The sequence below is a fragment of the Marmota flaviventris genome, chromosome 12, assembly GCF_047511675.1.
Source record: "Marmota flaviventris isolate mMarFla1 chromosome 12, mMarFla1.hap1, whole genome shotgun sequence".
Classification (NCBI taxonomy): domain Eukaryota; kingdom Metazoa; phylum Chordata; class Mammalia; order Rodentia; family Sciuridae; genus Marmota; species Marmota flaviventris.
In genome coordinates this window covers 100,886,912-100,902,713 of record NC_092509.1, presented here as the reverse complement: position 1 = coordinate 100,902,713, position 15,802 = coordinate 100,886,912, and the positions used below count along the sequence as shown (strand labels likewise).

Sequence of the window (15,802 nt, the reverse complement as noted above, 5' to 3'; positions counted from 1 at the left end):
AAACGCCTCAGCCTCAGTGTCCCAAAAGACTGGGTTTGCCTGCCCATCCCAATATGCCAATCAAAGAGATAAGCAGTGGGCAAGGGCAGGGAAGGAGCTGTGAATTATCCAAGAAGAAGAGATACAGGGGTAGAGAGACCAAAGATCTGTCTTCAAGGGTTAGAGAGGAACTTTGAGGTTTACAGAAAAGGAGAACAAAGGCAAGGGCTGGAGACTGATCAGTGGCTCTAGGAAAACAGGACTGAAGTCTCTCAGTTCCTGCTTATTATTTCCTTGGGATTTCAAGATGGCTGCTGAAGATGGGGATGTGAAAGTACTATTCACAGCAGAAAGAATGGGGAAAGAATCAGGGCAATGCTCATGTGGAAAAGGAACAAAGATTTCCTAGGAACCTTACTACAGAGATCCATCTGTCTCATTAGCTAGACCTCTGTTTCATGTCTGCCCCATGGGAAAGAGAGCTGGTAGGGAATGGGCTGGGAAATGGGATTGGAACAGTCAATCCACATTATTCATGTATTATGCTGTGCCCACTTCTATTTCTGCTGACCCCAGATGAGGCTACTGGTAAGTAAAGTGTAGGCTGAAAAGAGCTGAGGGGCTGTCCCCATAGGAGGAAGCATACACAGTCCAGAGGCCTAGCAGAAACAATTGCTTTCTGCACTTAACACTTCTGATACCAACTATGAGGGTTTTCCTCACCAGATTTCCAATTCTCTGTGGATACCAACTGGGTGTTCTACAGTTGGTATCCACAGAGAATTTTTCTGGAAGCCATGCTAAGCTGGCTTCCAGAGTTAGAACAGTGCACACAGGTGAGCGGCTCTTCCACACATACTCCCCATGTCAGAGGCCAATTGCCAGTCCTGGGTTTCCACATGCTGGCCAGCTTGGCTACAAATGCAGGGTCCCCACAGTGAATGATGACCTCAGGGTGAAGCTCAGAAAGGCCCCGAGTGCAGGAACGCCTATCCTAGTATGGTTGGGGCACACGCCCTCCCAGGCTTTCCCAGCCCTGAAGCTCTCTGAAACCTTCCTTCAGGTTTGTTGTTGGCGTGGTCCTGGGGATTGAACCCAGTGGTGCAAAACCACTGAGCTACACCCTCAGCCCTTTTTAATTTTTTGAGACAGGGCCTTGCTAAGTTTCTGAGACTGGCCTTGAACCTGTGATCCCCCTGTCTCAGCCTCCCGAGTTGCTGGGACTACAGGAGTGTACCACCACACATGGCTCCTTCTAGGTTTACATGGACAAAATTGGTCAGGTCCCTGTCCCTGGTGATTAAGTCCTTCTGCAGCCCCTCCTGCCTCCCTGGAGGTCTGGGGATGGAACTGGAAGTTCCAACTCTCCAATTCCATGACTGGTTCCTTTAGTGACCAGCTCCCATCCTTACAGAGCCAGCTCATTAACCTAAACTCAGGTGTGAAGCTCCTTATTGGTAACAGAATACAGTCCTCTTACCCTGAACCTAAGGCAGCTCTAAGGCCTCTAGGTGCTCTGTGACAGGAACCAGTGGTGAAGACAGGTGCATAGTTCTCAATATCTTTGTGTCTTCTAGACACAAAGAAATGAAGCCACAAACTGCAGGAAATCAGAAGACTGATTAAGATGCTGACCCTTGGCCCTGCCCCAGATTGAACTATGTCAGCACCCAGTGCTCAGTGGGCAGCCGGCACATCCTTATCCCTGGATGCCTAGCCACCCACAGCAAGCATCTGTGGCAGCTCACTTCCTCAGGGTCCCCATTCTGATGATGAGGGGCTTCTCAGCCCACTTTGCCTCAAGCATCAGTTCTAACCACCCAGGAACAGTCAGCTCCTCTTTATTCCCAAAGAGGTAGGTAGTAAGTCACATGCACGTAGGGGTGCCATGTCCTGTGTGAGGTGAGCTGAAAGACATGTGGGGTGTCGGCACCCTAGGAGTTCTGGAAATGCCACCCTAAGTCTGCTGCTCAGGTCTGCGGATGACAGCACACTGAGGTCATGGGGTCAGTGAGCACAAGCAGAGGTATTCTCTGGACGCCCTTAAAGACAGGTCACAACTGTCACAACTTATACTTTACTTATCAGTAGCCTCCTGGGATCTCTTACAGGCAGGCTTTGCCGCCTACTCTGCTGAGGGCCCATTCCTTTTTCCCAGAGATCATCTACTCTCCTGAGTTGCCCACCTCTTTCAGCTCTGCCCTGAGGAGTGCATGTGCAAGCTTCTGGGGGAACTTCCTGGTTTTGCAGGATCCACTTTTCCTTCACATGACGTCCAAGTGCACGACATGCTTGTGAGCCTTCTCTCGTTAGTCTGCCTATTGCCAGTTTATTTTCTAGGCTCAATCATCAAGCCTCAGAGGGGATGTTTCCCCTCCCTTACATCCTGCTTGCCAGGAGCACAGTCTAGATGAACCAATAAAAAGAGCCAAAGAAAGCCCAGAGTCTCAATCTAGGAAGTGATGTGACTTTGAAAGTTCAAGAGTGTTTTTGTTGTTGTTTTATCACTTGCCATTTTATGGTTTTATCGATGCTTCACTTGGATTCATGTGGTGGGGAAGGGTGGCACCTCCCACTGAGATTCAGAGCAAGGGCAAGCCTTGTGTATGTTCTCTTTCTGTGGCCAGCACCTGGTGTTTGTCAGGGCTCTCTGTCCATGGGGCACAGACATTCCATACAGCATCTTTCTCACGAGTTGTGAGGTATGGAGTTTGTGAGTTATGACATAAATACGCAGCTACTAAAAACAGCACAACTGACCAGGCTACCAAAGATTTCTTTAAAAATTGTGAAGTATTGCTGATGCACACGCTTGCTTTAAAGAAGTCAGAGGCCACTAAGGCTAGTCTGGACAATGCTGCTCAGCCACACTTCCTGTTGGCAAGATAGGAGAGCAGCTGGGGGTGGGGACAGCTGTGCCACAGGCTTCTAGCCTTGGGCACTATAGGGTGGGTGTGGAGATCCCAAAGGTGTTGCCTGGGAAATGCTAGGGAGAGCTTCAAGTGGCCCTCAGAAGACAGCACAGGGCTCTGGGGAGAGGGCCAGGAGGTGAGCAGCTTGAGCCGCCTCAGAAAATCCAGAAGGAGTTGGTGTCTTGGCTGGTTTGGGCTGCAGTAACAAACTGCTGTAGAGTGCATGGTTTAATTAACATGCACTTTTGTTGCAGTTCTGGAAGCTAGAAATTGGAGACCGGAGAGGCAGATGCTCAGGTTCTGGTGAGGACCCTCTTCCAGGTTGCAGACTGTCAACATCTGTCCTCAGGTGACAGAAAGTGAACAGGCTAACTCTCTGGCATTTTTTTAGTAAGGGCATTGATCCTATTGGTGAAGACCCCACTCCCAGACTTCATACCTCCAAGGACTCCATCTCCACACACCATCGTCTCAGGATTGGGTTAGTCCATCTCAGGTGGGGCTCTCTGCCTTGCTTCTCTGCTTCTAACCCACACCGGGAGAGCACAGATGGGACCCTAAGGGGATTGTGGCTTTCTGGATGCAAAGGGCTAATGATGGGTTTGAATCCAAACTTTGTAAACTGGTCTGCTCCAAGACACTCTAGGAGCTGCAGATTTAGGTAGATCTCAATGAATACTAATCATCTGAGCCAGGAATTTTTTGAGTTTTGTTTCACTTTTCAATGGCCTCTTTCTCTGTTTTGAGTTCCATAGAAGAGGCCCAGGAGATCCTGTGCTGGAGCACAGGCTTTGCCCCTTTCTCCAGGATCAGGGGCACAGAGGGGAGAGTGGGTGTTGCAGACACTGTCTGTGCCTTTGACCCTAGGCCCTGCAAGAGTGGGCAGACAGGAGTTAGAATCCTTCCCCCACCATTTCTGGAAAAGAGAAGAAAAGGAAAACAAAACTAGCCTGTGATGGGCACCTGGGCAGCCATTGCCCCTGCCTGCCATTTCTGTCCCCTCCCTTACCCCAGTGACAGATCTCTGAGCCAGCAGCAGTGGACAGCTGGCCCATATGATACCTCTGGTATCTCTCTCTCTCTCTCACACACACACACACACACACACGCATACACACACACGCACACCTATGTGGCAAGAAGCTCCTCCTGGGAGTGTGGTAAGGGGTGTCCCCTCAAGGACGTCATCTTATATTTCAGCTTCTGCAGAGGGTGTGAGCTCAGTGCTCAGTCTGCATCTTGGGGACATTTCTCAGTGTGTGATGAGAGGTTGTGCGCTCTCATTTCCAAAATTGATTTGAGTACCTGCTGGGTGCCAAGTACAATAGTTGGTGCCGGGAAGAAGATAAAACCAAAGAATGTGGACAGGCCTGCCCTTGGGAGGTGCTCACTGGAGGCTGGGAATAAGGCTGGAAGGACACGGCTTACGAGCCCAGGTCCCTCCCGGCTGTGTTGGAAATGGAAATTGGGGCCTCCCTGTCTATGTCTTTATGGAAACTGGCTGCAGTGCTGACTTCCCATAGAGGATATGAGGGAAAGAGGACACTGCTGGTCAGCCGGGTGGGAGCAGACTGAAACTTAAATGAAGCAGGCTGGTATCTGTGACAAAACACATGAAGTTTCCAAAAGGAAAACCAACTTTGGAAGTGCATTACATGGAACACCTACTATGTGCCTAGTCCTGTGCACCATGCTGAGGATGGAACTTGTGACCTGCCACCACGAAGCTTATATTCCAGTGAGAGGAGACAGGCAACATACCAGCAAGAAAATGTGTGTGTGTGGACATTGTCAGACAAGAGACACTGTGTAGGAGAAGCAAGGGAAAGCGGGGAGCAGGTTTGTGTGGGGACCTTATATAAGATGGTTCAGGAAGGCCTCTCTGAGAAGTTGTAGTTTGGGCAGAGACCTGAAGGAAGGGGGAACACCCACACAGATAACTGGTGGGAGTTTCTAAGAGGAGGGAGCAGCCAGTGTAAAGGCCCTGAGACCAAGGAGGCTGTCCATCAGAAGGTTGAGGAAACACCTCTATATTCTGTCTACTCCTCCATTTTGAACTATAGGCACTACCCTTGAGGGTTATTATGACATAAAGTTATTATGAAACACAAAAACAAAATGATGTATTTCCCCATGGAACTCACTGAAATTCCAGAGATGCTTTTGTTTTCAAGTATCAGTGATTTCTATATGAAGATCAAAATCCTCTCTGGCAACCTCCTGTCTCCTCAGTATCTCTGCTGGATGGCTAGTTATGGGTCAAATTTCAGAGTGTTCCTAGGGAAGCCTAGCAGCTGTTAGGTGAGGGAACCCACAGAATGAACTCCTTCATTAAAAAAATAATAATGTATCCATAAAGTGAACATAATCCCTGATTCATTCTTCTTCAGAGCTGAGAGCTTTTGAATGGCTTCTAGAAATAGAACCTGGAGGCTCCAGCTGTGTTTGGTGGGTGAGAAATTCATGAAGGTCTTTGTCCTCAAAGTGAGAGGCAGGTAGGCAGGGGTGGGGGCTGCAGGTCCAAAGGGTGGGAGAGAATTTAATGGGATCCCATGTGAGAAGGGTGGCTTGGAGGGTGCTGGCATCCCTTCTGGGCAGTCGTTTTGAGAACAGATCCTTGGAGTCACTTTGTAGTGCAGAGTGGTTATGAATCTGAACTCAAGGATCAAACTGTCTTAGTTTCTTTAAAAAAAAAAAAAAAAAGGACAACAGCATGAGCTTTACAGGGCTTTTAAATGATGGTATAACATGTGTGGAGAGTTGAACATAATCCAATTACACGTTATGCAGCTTAATTAGGCCTCACTTACTGAACACATCCACTTTATCAGTAGGTTGTTATTGCTGTTTGGGGGAATTAAATAAAATAATGAATGCAAAGGATTCAGCAGTGCCGAGTGCACAGGTAAGCTCAATAAATATCACACAAATGCCAAGCCTTCCTCTCTGTCTGAAGTGCAGGTATGGAACCCAGAGGTTTCCCTGGAACCCATCTGTCCTTACTGCCCACCTCCTGTCAACCCCTCTGGGTTTTAGAATGCCTGCAAAGGAGAGTAAGAAGGGGCTGGGTGGTATTTACTTGCCCAAATCAGATCCAGTGCTTCTTAAGAATTCTGGAAGCAGCTGTTAGTCTCTAAGCTATGTCCTGCCTATAATAAGGAGCCACATCCAGGGACTGTGGGAAGACAGGTCTGTTCTTGGGTGAATTTGGGATATGATTGCCACTAGGACCTGGTGCATGGCCAGGCCAGCCTCCTCCCTCAGATGAGTCACACTGCACAGTCTCAGGCAGCCTCCCCAGCATCTAGGTGCCCATGCTCAGTGACCAGGAAAATCAGCACTGCATGTAGGGGTTGGTCCAGAAGACCTCTGGTTCTCGTGGGAGGCTAAAGGTAGGTAAGACTGCTGTAGCCTCCCATGAGTGGCTAAAGCTAAGGACTAGAGGGGAACTGCCATGCCCCTCTGGTCTGTAAATGTTGTGGCCTATGAATATTTGTACCTCAGTGCTGGAACTCCCTCTGAAGGGCAGCTCCTGTGCAGGCTGCTACAGAGTCAGAAAAGAGAGAGAGGGAGGACCAGCTGTGTTGCTTTCTCTAGCCAGAGAGACACAGGACTTTGATTCAAACATTTCCCTATGGCCTGCTAGTACAGGCACTCAGATGTAGAGATGAGTCAGCTGAGCCTGGTGGAGCTCCCAGTGTGACAGCCATGTGTGCTCACTTAACCTGGGCAGACCTGTGCTCCTGTTGGCACACAGCATGCAGAGCTGAGGATGAACCAGCCATGGTGGTGTGTGCACAGGGTGGCTTCAGTGGAGTGCTATGAAATCACAGCAGGTCCACCCCGGAAGGGCACTCTGGGCAGTGCTTACCAGTGGGCAGGCTTAGAAAGAGGAGACTCAAGGATGCTCTAGGGCTGAAGGGAGTGAGGTGGAGGGAGGGGGAGGGGGAGGGAGAAAGAGGGAAAGAAACACATCTCTGGGTGCTCACTGTGCTAGCTGCTCAAATTTTAGGGATGGGGAGGTAGTAGAATCAGGAGAGAAGGGGAGGCTTGCCCTTTTCCTGAGGATTAAAAAATCCAAATTAGAAAGCAGGAATCAAACTGGGAACAGGGAAAAGAGGCTCCTGGGGGTGGTCAATAGAGTGAGTGGTCAGGGGTTCCTTTCCTCCAAAGGACTGAGCCTGATCCTTGAGGACAGGTTCCTAAATGAGAGCAGGGCTTCATTCACAGCTTCGCACACAGCTTCATTCAGGAGGAGGTTTTGCATTTCTGCACAAACCCAACTTCACAAAAAGCTAATGGTAAAGGGCAGATGAAATGAAAAGACGGTCAAGACCTGTCTTTTGCAGTTTGTCTCTCAATTAAATGCTTTCCTCTACTACATCATCCTTTCAATCAAACACTTTTGTGCCAAATTTAGAGTTTGAATACCTAGATGCACATTAATTTTTACTTGGTTATTATCAAAAAGTACTAGAGCAGATGGTCTCACTGTTTTCTGCCAAAATCAGCCTGTTGGACACCCTATTCCAGATCAAGTTCATACTGGGAGCACAATTTTGAGCTGGCCAGACGTGTGGCTGTGGGCAGTATTATTGGGAATGCAGAGAAACAGAAGTGGAACAAAGAATGCTGTTTTCCAGTAAATGTGATCCTCACAGTAACTGGAATGACAGGAGACCAAGCAGCCTATGAGAATACCAATGCATTTCCCAGTCTGCTTCTTTGCAGTTGAGTTCAATGCCAGTTACTTTAGAAACTGATGTTTTAGGTCCTTTATGGGGACCACAGTGTAGCCCTCCTGCGGTGCTGGCTTCACACAGAAGCAGGATCCCAGCCATTTGCCTTTACTGATAGCTGAGTGGGTCATCTAAGCACTTGAAAGGGCCCTTTTCAGCATGGTGGCAGTCAGCTTTCATGTAGACCAAGTCTTCTGGTTGAGAGGTGTGGCAGACTTCCTCTGGCAGATACTTCTAGATCTTTATGATGTAGGAATTTGAGACTCAGGATTTCTGGGGGGAAGAGGAAAGCTTTTTAAGTACTGAACAAGATAATGAGAGGATTCAGTCTAATCAGGCACAGGATTTAGCCTCTGAGCCAAATTCACAGGCCTGCCGATACGAATTCCAAGGGAGAAAGTCCATGCTTGCTTGCAGCACTCATTCTAATTTTATTTTCACTCTTATTTCTTTCTTTATTGAGCTGCTGGGGATGAAATCCTGGGCCTTGCACATGCTGGGTAAGTGCTGCTGTTCTACTGAGCTGCACCCCAACTCTCAATCTAATTTTTTTTTTTATTGGTTGTTCAAAACATTACAAAGCTCTTGACATATCATATCATACATTTGATTCAGGTGGGTTTTGAACTCCCAATTTTACCCCAAATACAGATTGCAGAATCACGTCGGTTACACATCTACATTTTTACATATTGCCCTATTAGTAACTGTTGTATTCTGCTACCTTTCCTATCCTCTACTATCTCCCCTCCCCTCCCCTCCCATCTTCTCTCTCTACCCCATCTACTGTAATTCATTTCTCTCCTTGTTTATTTTCCCATTCCCCTCACAACCTCTTATATGTAATTTTGTATAACAATGAGGATCTCCTTCCATTACCATGCAATTTCCCTTTTCTCTCCCTTTCCCTCCCACCTCATGTATCTGTTTAATGTTAATCTTTTCTTCCTGCTCTTCCTCCCTGCTTTGTTCTTAGTTGCTCTCATTATATCAAAGAAGACATTTGGTATTTGTTTTTTAGGGATTGGCTAGCTTCACTAAGCATAATCTGCTCTAGTGCCATCCATTTCCCTGCAAATTCCATGATTTTGTCATTTTTTAGTGCTGTATAATACTCCATTGTGTATAAATGCCACATTTTTTTTATCCATTCATCTATTGAAGGGCATCTGGGTTGGTTCCACAGTCTAGCGATTGTGAATTGTGCTGCTATGAACATCGATGTAGCAGTATCCCTGTAGTACGCTCTTTTAAGGTCTTCAGGGAATAGTCCGAGAAGGGCAATAGCTGGGTCAAATGGTGGTTCCATTCCCAGCTTTCCCAGGAATCTCCATACTCAATCTAATTTTTAACAACGGTAGTGGTTAAGCTCTTGGTCAGTTTAACCGGTATATGACTGGATCTTATCCAAGGAGGGGTTTTTGTTTTTACCTTGAGTTTGATTTGTTTGTTCCACTTCTCAGAAGACTGGGGCTTTTAGGAATCTGCAAACATCTGCATGATTCCAGAAAAACAGAAGACATAAAATGATGCCCTTCGATTGGCTGTGCTTTGCATCCCCCACTGCCTGCAGACTGGCTTCTGAGGAAGCAAAGCCTTTGGGCACCCAGAGGTCACCTACACTTGGGGGCAGACTCTCTTACCTTCTGCATCCACTCATCCTAGGAAATCAAATGCCACCAGGTTCCTGATAAGGTTGGTCAGGGAGCACTTCCTGGCCTTACCCTGAGAAGCCTGCAAAGAATTCTGCTACAGATAGCACATCTCTTTTTTCATGTTTTTAACAATTTTATCTTTTTGGTAGGTATATTAAGAGTTTAGTGTTTTCAAAAATCCTGCCTCCCCTTTTTCTGTAATCCTAACCAAGCAAATGGGGACTGTGATGTAGGAATTAGTTTGTTAGGTAATTCCCATAGTCTAGTCAAATTTCTTTCAGTCCCTTTTATAATTCTGTTGTTCATTTCCTTCTGTGAAGCATGTTTTTGCAAATGAACAAATGTTCCTGTTATATTAAAAAAGAGGCTTGTAAGTTTGGAGATTGCTGTTTTAACAGCAGTCTTTGCAGTTCTGTCGACAAAATGGACTAATAATTTTTGAGCAAGCAGTTGTAAAACCCCAGCAAACTTGCTGTCAATTTGACAGAAGATTGTTTTTAGTTCTCACCTAAGTTCGACTCCCCTACTTAAATTATTTATTTATTTTTTGTTTTTGCTCTGTTGCATGACAGACAACAAACAAATATTTACGACCTACCTACTATGAAAGTCCAGAACCAAGAACTGCTCTGGTAACTGCTTTTACTTACTACTTGTGCCAACTTAATTCCATAGAAGACACAAGCCTCCAACATCACATACCACAGGAGAGGAAGTTGGTCCTTCTTATCCTAGGTGCATGACCCAACAGAAAACATGACCAAATCTGAATTTTGGCCTAGAACATCTGATAAATCAGGTCAGATCCTGATATATTCTATTATAATTGCACAACCAGAGCCATCTATTTAATCAGGACCTGGTAAGAGGGCACCAAGTTTTAGGAGATTGCACCTCCAGAGTACAATATTAGGATTGGAAAATAATGCTTGCTCATTGTTAATAGTTCCCTGAAAAATGCTGGGATTTGTATGCTCCAAGGTTGTAGCATGTGGGCATGCAAATACATCAAGTGACCAAGGTCAGAGCGCCTTTTCAGTAAGAATGCCATGCTGGCTCTTGTTCACAGAGCCACATTACTTCCAGCACTGTGGCACCTAGAACCGAGGAGTAAACTGTTTGTCTATACTCCAATTCCAAGTTTTAAGTCAATGCTCTTTATTTTTAAATGGAAAAGTTTTTCAAAATCTGAAATCTCCAAAGTACCTTTATTTTTAAATGGAAAAGTTTTTCAAAATCTGAAATCTCCAAAGCTGGAGGAGAGGCAATATCCAACTTTAGCTGTTCAAATGCCTCTTAAGATTCTAAGGACCAGACCAGAATGTCTAAAGTTATGCAGGTGCTTGTCAGATTGCCAGAGGTTTTTTTTTACACTTGGCAAAAGCTGTGATCCAGGACTGGAGAGGTATCTCAGTGGTACAATGCTTGCCCAGCAGGCACCAGGCCCTGTATAGGCCCAAGTACTGAAGGAAAAAAAAAAAAGGCAGGGATCCATTGCCTAGTACCCTCTTGTATGCAAAATCAGTTTACCCCAAGATTGCAATACCTTATAGACTTCACCTGCAATAGATGCTCTAATATTTGACTTTGGCTTGGCAGTGCTGCAACTTGTCTACCGAGGCTTTATGACCTGGGAAGCAAAGTATTGCAGTAGAGCATCAGTTGTGCACTGCTCTTTAATTTTTGAGGCTGTAGGCAAACCTTCATGTGCAAGTATTGTTTAATCATAGGTCTCCTTGGTGGGACAAATTTCCTACAAATGACTAGAGAAAATAGTAGGGGAGCCCCAAAACTCTTGGAGAATACTTTGTTATAAATATTGAGCTCTTTTGTAAATAAAAGCAAACAAATATTTAGACTATATCCACTAGGGGATGGGGTTGGGGGTGGGGTGGGAAAGCCGAACTTAGATTGATTGAAGGCAGTTCTTTGCAGATGATGATACCAGAGTCAGAACAGTTGCAGGGTAGTGACTATGGGAGTTGATGGGATGCCAGAAGGGATTTATTTATTTCTGCATTATATCATACCAATCTACATATCTTCATGAAATTTACCTTCCTTCTTTATTGTATGGTAGTATTGTGAGGGTGAATGTCCTTTTTTAATTATCCCTTGTAATTTTTTTATAGAAAGTTTTATCCCTTCTAATTGAGCTCATAACAAAGAACATTGTTTTACACAGGCCAGGTCTTATCTTTTTTGTAGCTGTTTTTATTGGTCCCATATCTTGAATTAAACCAGTGTTGTTATTTCCTAAGGCCCAGAGTGATGCAAAGATTTGTTTCATTTTGGGGTGCTGTGCCAGCATGGTGTGAGACTGGCACTTTTCTCTGTGTCTCTTTTATTCCAGAAGGTACACATTAACTAATTCTGGCACCCTGCTTTCAGGGAGGTCCATGAACAGTCCCTCTGGAGTACAGAATGTAGTCATCTTTGATCTGAACATGTCTCTTCCCCAGTAGGCTACAGGATAATTAGGAGAAAGGCACTTTCCTTAGCAGCATATCTACCTATCTGCGTATCACAGAGGACAAGGAATAAAAGAGGGCTGATCCCAGCAGCAAGGCCTTACACTAAATTGTCACCAGATGGGAAGTGGGAGTTCTCACAGGAAACAGAATAAGTAGAGCGCTACCTGCCAGAAAAGGCAAGGACAGATCAGGCAAAGCCCAGATCACTGACACAGATGGCCATCAGCTCCCACCTAAGACTTGAGACTCACAGAACTGTCACTTTTGAGCCAACATCCAAGTATTTTCAGCTGTTTCTTCTTGCTAGGCTTTTCTGACTTCCCAGTCTTTGCAACTACCTCATCCTTAGTCTTTCACAGGCCTTTCTCCTGCACTTTACAATAGCTTTCTCTTCTTCCTTTTCTATCTTCTGAGTCTGGCCAGAGTAGGGATTATCTCCTTTAGTAAAGAGTCCTGAGAGGTCAACACAAGAGTTTTTAGGCTCCGCTTTTTGTCTTTGCCTTTCTTTAGATTATCTCCAAACTTAAGGAGCTGCTGCCAGTACCTGAGCATCAGTCCGTTCTTGACATTCTACCACTGTTCCCTTAATTTGGGACTGGGTAGTCAGCAGGAGAGATGAGACAAAGGTTTCCAGGTTCATAGTGTGATTTTCATCTGTCCTGGTGTATGCTGGTCAATTCTGAGTAGGCCTCAACCAACTGGAAAAGCTTCAAGTTGTGCTGTGACTTTACTTGAAGGATCTCTGCTGTGCTTGGTTCTTCTACAGTTCATATCAGTGGCAGAGAGTTAGTTGACTTCTCTTGGCCACAGTGCCCCTGCATAAGGAATTCTTGCACTGATTTAGGATATTTAATTCATTAGGGGTTTGAGGACAGGTCTTTTGGAGTAAAAAAGGAGTATGTTCTGAAATGAAGTTCATGAGGGCTAGGTTACTGCCCAAATTTCTGACCCAACTTTTCCATCTCTCAGCCTAGAGGTGGCAAAAACTAATGTCAAGATTCCCTTGAGATTCTCAGATAATGGAAACAAGTATGCAGATAAATATTCAGTTACTGGACTATCTGCACTACCACACCAAGAAGAAGTGGTGAAAAGGTATTTTTCTGTCATAAAGATATGTCACAATGCAATCAGATGACTAGAAGGGTACACTTGCTGGAAAATAAGAACACCTCAGGGGTTGATTGAAACACTGGGAAATCATCTTTGGCCTCCACAGTGGGAAACAGGGGACTCCACAGAGAGTACTGGTATCAAGGGTTTCCCTAGGAACTGATCTCACTTTCCTTGACACAATTCCCTTCCCCACTCCAGCATAGGAAGGTCAGCAGAGGTGTTCCCTGTGCACAGGAAGGACAGCAGAGGCAATCTGCTCTTCAAACCAGTGGCCACCTGATCCTGCCTTGCAGGGACAAAGTGCACCGGGCATGTGGCTGGAGGAGACATGTGGAAAGCTTCATTCTAGCCATTCTTCTAAGTTAGCTTTTCATTGCCCCTGTGAAGATGGTCTTTGGTAGCTCAGCTCACACAAAGACAGGCAGACTCTACATTCAGGGAGCACAAGCAACAAAACCATTTATAGGCCTGTTGAAACTTCCAGAATAGTTCATCTTCTAAATTTTGACCTTCTAATTTTTTTTTTTGGTAACTTTTATTCCTCATGGTTCTTTATTCTTCATGGAAAAAATTGAAGTGATTAAATTTTTAATACCATATTGCCCTGTATTCATGGAGTACTTTTAATTTCCAAGAGTGCCAGAGGCCTTTCCAGAGAAGTTATATATATGTAACCGAAGCTATAGAAAAGCCTTGCAATTCAGTAGCACATGAGCATAACGACCCAGTTCTAAGAATAGAAGCTCGTATCTGCCCAGGGTACCATGGAGCTCAGAAGCAGCTCCCAGGACTGACCAGGCAGAATCTGGCAAGTGCAAGTGAGGACTTTCTTACAGTATAAAGACTTAACAGAGTTTGGTCTTTAAATATTAAACAAAACAAACTGAAAAATGGGCTAATGTTTAACTATGATTAATTAGGAGAAACATGTTTTTTTTTTTTAACAAAATTTAACTTTGCAAAATTAGGCAGAGTATGAACGTTATCATAAAGTATGTCTGAATATTTTATATTTTATGAGACATCATCATTCAAGAAAACAGAGGTTTCCTAGTCTTCATGTAAATGTTAAGGGCCTGGAAAACTTCATATTCAGAAAGGAAATATCAATAGCACAGGCTGAAAGAACCAGAAAGGGAAGAAAAGTGAAAAAAGAAGAGGATATTTATTTGACCTAGAAGAGATGAAGTCAGGACTTTACCTTCCCTCCTGAGCAATCTTCCACATCCATTGTAGACCATGAGTAGAGGCGCCAACCCAGGAGGGGACTGACTAGGTTGCTGTTCCACTGAAGCTCACTCCTAAGTTCTGGGATAAAACATTCTCTTAGATGTATAAAACTAAAGGTAAACATTTATATTTTGAGTATACAATTAGTTACTTGTGTTTGACTTGATTCTTTCTCTTGAAAATCTTAAAAAGACTTTACATGGTTCTTCCAAAAAGGTTCTGAAACAGTTGGTCACAGATTATCATTGACAGTAAAGCAAGTTCATTCATATAAGGAAATTCATAACACCTTGACTGCTATTATCAGTGGAAACCTGAACTTGGAATTCATGAGACTCCCAACCCACTTCCAACCCTAGATCTTTTTTAGAATTTGGGCACTATGGAGTTTGCTTCTAAAACTGATAAGGGGCAAACAACTTATAGAGAATTGAGAAATTAAAACTGTACAGAGATGAAAAGATTTCTCAATTCTCATATAGAGAAGCTGTAATAATCTTAGGTAAAAATAATAAAAACTATAGGTACTCATATCTGTATGACTAAATTACAAGAATGACTAAGGACTTTGTATAGTGAAATCTCACGATTTGTGAATTTTATTTATTGAGAGTGTCATTTTCAGGAGGCAGAGTTCAGAGACAAATATTAAAGAGTTTTTATCATTTTTTGCAAAATTATATGATTTGTTGGTGATAAAGTCGAGACAGGAATGTCAATCTCCTCCAAACTGCTTATACTTTGCCTTTCTAAAGAATGATATCTGGTAGAGAGCCATTGTTACTTATGTCTTTCTCCCATTGTTGGTCCTGCACTTTGTTTTGTATATAATGATGTATCTTCATGCTTCAAACATTATACATTTTTATATATTTTTGAGGTTTATAAAAATGACTTATGGAAAAATGGCAAAAATAGTACAGTCCCTTTATAGCTTACATCCAATTTCTCCTACTAACAAATTAGTGTGGAGTATTTGTCATAGTTAATGAACTGACACTGATATATTAATATCAACTAAAGCATATAATTTAGATTTCCTGTTTTAATGTAATATTCTTTTCTGTTTCAGAATCCCACACAGGGTAGCACAGAGCAGGAGCACTTAGTCACAACTCCTTAGGCTGCTCATGGCTGTGACAGTTCCTTAGGCCTTGTTTCTGATGACTTTGAAAGCACGGAATACTGGTCAGGTGCTTAGTTTACTATGTTCTTCAAGAAGGATTTGTTTGATGTTTTTCTCTTTATATTGGGGTTATGGGATTATTTTTTGAAAAAAGACAACAATGTTAAAATTTTCATTGCCTACTATCAACATGACATTTCCATTTCCTTGAGGATAAAGCATCTATATAAAGAATTTGGAATTTTGTGTGGAAAAATTGTCTCTTCTTTACCATTTATTTATCAAATCATTTGCATGATGGCTTCGTGGATATTAATTTATACTTTGGATTACAATCTGATATTACTCTGTTGCTCAGTTTTCCTAGTTTAGGCCATGGGAGCTACTCATGGTTTTTTGTTTCAACCCCTTGATCTTGAACATTTCTTTGCTTACACCAAACATTCTTAGCGCTTAATTCTTACTTTTCAAAACTCAGCTTAGATGTTATTTCCTGCAGGGGGAAAAAAAAATCTTGACAACTACCTCTATTCTCAGCCCTTCATTTTTTACTCCTCTAGATTATATGCTT

The 15,802-nt window shown here is 43.9% G+C and overlaps 1 long non-coding RNA gene across 1 annotated transcript; it reads right to left on the bottom strand.

The window, feature by feature from the left end:
• Positions 1–5,605: 5,605 nt before the first annotated feature.
• Positions 5,606–15,350, bottom strand: LOC114092292 (uncharacterized). Its single transcript, XR_003582672.3, has 2 exons — positions 14,077–15,350; positions 5,606–7,903 (listed from the first exon to the last, which is right to left on the bottom strand). It is a non-coding gene; the product is annotated as an uncharacterized lncRNA (long non-coding RNA).
• Positions 15,351–15,802: the final 452 nt, after the last annotated feature.